We start from the raw sequence: 5635 nt of genomic DNA, 5'->3' as shown, positions 1-5635 counted from the left end.
CACACAATTTCAACAATTTCATCTGTTGTATTGCCTTTTATAATTTAATGTATTTGAATTTAATAGGATAAAAACGCATTTTACGCATTTTAAATAAATATATAAAAAAGTAAAATATCTGTAGTCATGATAATGAGAATTAGTCAAAACCTTTCATCAAAGTTGTCCTAAAACCAAAATGTGTTCTTGTCTTAGGACAACTTTGATGAACTTTTTTGAGCCACTTCAAATGTTGACTACTGTATTTCACTGATATACTATTATGTTAATTTTAAATTAGATTAAATTTTTTTATTTTCTGTTTTCACTTTAATTTTAGTTAGTTTTAGTAATTTTGCTGTTTGTTTTTCATTTTTATTAGTTTTAATTTGTTTAAATGTCTGCACAATTTTATCAATTTTTATTTATTCGTTTTATTTGAATACTTTTAGTACTTATGTTTCAAGTAAAGATTATTATTTTTTGTTTTTGTTTAACCCTGCATATTTAATGCAAAAATCTTAATGGCCCTAAAATAGGCTTCACTGTCTTGCAGCTTTTTTTTTCTCAGAGATATTGTCTGCCAGGGAAAAGGGAAGTCAATTCACAATAGCCAGATTACATTTAAAGGAAAGGAGAAAGTGAAAATGTTCAGAGGGAGTGTGAAATTACAGTGAACTGAAACTTCAAGAGAGTTTAAATAAGGACAAAATCATCGCTGAAGCGTCTAAACATCCTAAACTGGATTCTGCCGCTTTGTTGTCTGACCAAAGAGACAGAATCAGTTTCTTGTTTGGCATCTTATCTTCTCTCAGTCTGTTCAGTATCTTGAGAAATCACTGAGAAATAAAGTGACACATCGATTCCTTAATGAGAATCTTTTACGAGGACGGTAAATAAGGACACACTCCGCAAAAGCCTTATCAGTCCGCAAAGAACAGGAAGTAACAGATCTACACAACAACCGCAAGCAATGATTTCTGTGAATAAACGAACTCTCTTTCTCTCTCTATAGAGAGTAAAGATGGATTTAAAGTCAGACTCAGCATTAAAACGGCCCTCGGAGATGATGCCGTAGGTTTTGGTTTACTTCTCTTTTTAGTTGGTTTGATGTCCATATTGATCATTTTTTTCAGCCATATTGTGCAACTAAAATAATTAAACTTTTTTTCTCTCTCTGTATCTCAGTATGAGTGGAATGAGAGCGAGATGTTTCTCTTCAAATCTACTCTGGCGTATGCGATGAGGAAACAAACTAATCAAGAGACCTATACAACGCTTTCCACCCACGAGCAGGTGACACACTTAACAAAAGATAATCAACAGCCAGTCTGCTCAGTCCAAGTCTGTTTTTGTGATGACCACTTTAATTGTGATTGAAAACGTGAGCAGAATGATTTGACCACAGCTGTTGAGTAAGAGCTGATGGCTTTCAGAGTCAAATCAGTTTGTTCTTCATGCGTGGGTCAGGTTTTGTCATAGCTGTCTGGATAAAATGTCCTCACAAGGCTAGTAAACCAGTCAGTGGTTGCAACAGAATGTGAAACACTGGGGAGCTGAAATGCAACATGTGTTTTTTAGCAACAGACAGCCATTCATATGCTTCCTCAATGATTGCTTCATTAAATATTCATGTGCTTCTACAGCCGTAGATACTTTCAAGTGCTGGGTTTCGTTTCTCAGTTTTAGTACCTGAGGGAAACAGGTGGTATGTTTCAGAAACCTCCAGACAAGTAAAGTGAATTATTTGGCTACATTTCTAGATGGAAAAGCAGTTATTTAAAATGGCCTGCTTGTTGCATGCTGTATTCAAATGAGAACATTAACCTAAACTCACCCAAGGTTTTCAATTATACAATCTCATAACATGACTATGGGTAAAATAAGTGAAACATGAAACCAGAGAAGCCAAGGTTATATTACGCTACATTATACTGCTTTGCATTGCATTACTTTGCATTGAATTGTTTTGTGTTACATTACATTGCATGAAGTTAAATTACATGACAGGGAGGTTAACAATTTCAGATAAACCAAAATGATATTGTGTTATATTGCTTAGCATTGCTCCACTTTGCGTTCTTTGCATTGCTCTGCTTAGCATTGCTTTGTTGCGGCATTGCTTTGGGTTAGATTATCTTTTCTTACGTTAACTTACCCAACAAACAAAAATATTCTAAGAACAGTTTGCTAACGTTCCCATTAAGTTATGCCAACATTATTTCTGAATGTTCTCTGAATGTTCAAGACATACAGTTTTTAAAATGTTTAAAAATGTTTTTTTTTTCCCACTTCATAATTTTGAAACATATGGTTACTTTTGAATTTTATCTTAACATTCTAAAACAAGTAGAAACATAAAAAATGTTAGATGAACGTTCACCTAAAACGTTTCAGAAGAAAATAAAAAAGAAAGCCAAGATTATTACATTATGGCCCGGTTTCACAGACAGGGTTTAGACTAAGCCAGGATTAGGCCATAGTTCAATTAGGACATTTAAGTAATTTTTATAAACGTGCTTAGAAAAAAGCATTACTGGTGTGCTTTTTGAGACAAAACAAAGGCACTGATATATTTTAAGATCAGTCAGTGCAAGTTTCTTTCAGTTGAAACAGCTCAGACTTACATTTTAGTCTAGGAGTAGGCTTAAGCCTTGTCTGTGAAACCGGGGGTATATTGCTTTGCATTCCATTCCATTACATGACAGAGACATTCATCATTTCAGATAAAGCAAGGTTATATTAAGTTATATCAGTTGCATTGGATGCTTTGCGTTTGTCATTTCATTGCAACTTTGAGTTGCATTGCTTTGCATTATATTTCTTACATTTCATTGTATTACATTATATTACATGCCAGAAAGGTACTGTAAACAATTTCAGATAAACCAAGATTATTTTGTTATATTGTTATGTGTAGCACTGTTTCGCTTTGCATTTGTGTTGCTTTCTATTGTTTTATGTTGCAGCATTGCTTTGTGTTAACCTACATTGCATTACATTATAATTACATTGCTTTACATTATGTTGTTACATGACAGAGAAGTTAACAATTTCAGAGAAAGCAAGATTATATTGCGCTATATTGTTTTGCTTTGCATAGCATTGTTTTGTGTTGCACTGCTTTGCGTTACATCGCATAACATTACAGAGATGATAATTTCAGATAAAACAAGATTATGTTATATTGCTCTGCATTGCATTGTATTGTGTTTGTTGCATTCCATTGCTTTGCTTTGCATTACATTGTATTGTGTTGTTGCAGCATTCCTTTGAGCTATATTTGCATTACGTTATATTACATGACAGACGAGTGTTTTGCGTTGCATTGTGTTACATTACCTTAAAAATAACAGACGGGTTTACAATTTTGTGTATTAAATCTTAATATCCAGCAGTTTTTGGAACTGTCTGCTGTAGTATTCTACTCACCGCTTATCAGCCTTTGGCATCACTGGTAGAGTTTTCCTCTGGCTAACATCATTTCTTAGCGCAAGGCAGTCATTTGTATCTATTGAGGAACATAGATCATGTACTGTTCCAGTCTAACACAGTGTGTCCCCCAAGGCTCCAATCACGGCCCTCTCCTCTTTCCAATTTATATGCCTTCCCTTCGGCAAATAATTTGACGGCACGGTCTCAGATTCCATTGCTACGCTGCTGACACGCAAATCTATATCAGCTCCCAGGCCAGAGCAATGTTTCCACAGCCTTTCTTATTTTCTTGACTTTCTTGTAGTATTTTTTTTCTTTCCCCCAAGGCTCCAATCACGGCCCTCTCCTCTTTCCAATTTATATGCCTTCCCTTCGGCAAATAATTTGACGGCACGGTCTCAGATTCCATTGCTACGCTGCTGAGACACAAATCTATATCAGCTCCCAGGCCAGAGCAATGTTTCCACAGCCTTTCTTATCTTCTTGACTTTCTTGTAGTATTTTTTTCTTTCTTTTCTTTTTCCCACTCAGAGTTAGGAATTTGAACAAACTCATAACCCTAAGTAGCGAACTTTCGGCATGCATCTCATTTCAGCTTCATTTGCCATAAGGATAATACATCAATGAGGTGTGCTATTACTTTTCTAAGTGCTCAAACTTGTGATTTTCACCTTGCAAACATAAAATAGGTGAAAAAAATCCCATAGCAACACTCTAGCAACCACATTTGTACAAGCAAGTACAGCTCACATTGCTTTAAAAAAATTTATTTTCATAAAGCTATCATTTAGTGACTTTAATGAAATGAAGCGTTATGTTCACAGCGTGATACATTTAACGGAGTTATTAATATCACATATTATACATTTGACAGATAATTTAAAGAAACTTTCAAATGAAAATCATTAAGAATCTACTTCCATGTGATGAACTACACTGTTCGTATGTTTAAAATTAAATCTGGCAGAGACAAAATACTATAAGGTAACCGCTGCATCTAGAAGCGTTATGTTCACAGCGTGATACATTTAACGGAGTTATTAATATCACATATTATACATTTGACAGATAATTTAAAGAAACTTTCAAATGAAAATCATTAAGAATCTACTTCCATGTGATGAACTACACTGTTCGTATGTGTTTAAAATGAAATCTGGCAGAGACAAAATACTATAAGGTAACCGCTGCATCTAAAGGCTTTTTCTTCAAATGAGGTATGATGTGTAATGAATAGATATCATTTGTCTAATGACAGATTATTATCAAAGCCCTATGATCTGGCAGTAATTTTACACATTGAATAATAACAGTGATCATCTACAGGTGAAAAGAGAAATGCATGATGTCATCTTAGGCCTGACCTTTTTTTTGTGGATTAAATATGTATTTTTTTAATCACTGTTTTTCCCCTCAATTATATTCATGCAATTGAGCTGCTCTCGGATGTAGGGAAAGCGCGACTGATTCATTTAACCAGTGTAATTACGGGCCGATATAGACGCTAATGGGTCAATGGAAATCAATTGCGGTTAACCTTTCCTAGCCAGATATCGGCCCCTAACGATTGTGAAATCTCACAGCTGAAGTGTTGCAGCAGAGATGCTTCAGGCTTGTTTGTGAGAGAACCGCAGTATTGATTGATGCCGGTGTGCTGGATAGGGAGCGTGTGCTTCTTTTGCAGCATCATGTTACATTGATGAGATGCTGTTTGTGCTTGATTCTTATTGGCTGCATCCAGTATATAACGAGAAACCATATCTGCTGGCATTGTTAATTTGCATGGCAAAAACATATATTTTATTCATATCTAAGCATCTTTCAAACAAGATACTTGAGAAGCAAAATTGCATAAAATAATAAGACTACAGTACTGTAGTAAGATTATGGGGTTGGTAAGATTTTTAAAATGTTTTCTTTCACCAAGGCCTCATTTATGTGATCAAAAACACAATAATAACAGTAATATTGTGAGGGGAAAAAATGCTGAATATTAAAATAACTGTTTTCTATTTCAATATATTTTTATAATGTAGTTTATTCCTGTGATGCAAAGACTGAATTTTCAGCATCATGACTCCAGTCTTCAGTGTCACATGATCCTTCAGAAATCATTCTAATATGCTGATTTGCTGCTCAAGAAACATTTCTTATTATTATACATGTTGATATGTTAAATATAACCTATTTTTGTCTAAAATTGATATATTTTTCAGGATTC

The 5635-nt window shown here is 34.4% G+C and overlaps 1 pseudogene; it reads left to right on the top strand.

Moving 5' to 3' along the window:
• Positions 1-5635, top strand: part of LOC107697822 (collectrin-like) — a 10487-nt pseudogene that overhangs the window by 2270 nt on the left and 2582 nt on the right.

Source organism: Sinocyclocheilus anshuiensis, unplaced genomic scaffold, assembly GCF_001515605.1.
Source record: "Sinocyclocheilus anshuiensis isolate Anshui unplaced genomic scaffold, SAMN03320099.WGS_v1.1 scaffold78, whole genome shotgun sequence".
In the NCBI taxonomy this organism is placed as follows: Eukaryota; Metazoa; Chordata; class Actinopteri; order Cypriniformes; family Cyprinidae; genus Sinocyclocheilus; species Sinocyclocheilus anshuiensis.
The sequence above is the reverse complement of the archived record's forward strand: the minus strand, read 5'-3'. Positions and strand labels throughout refer to the sequence as shown.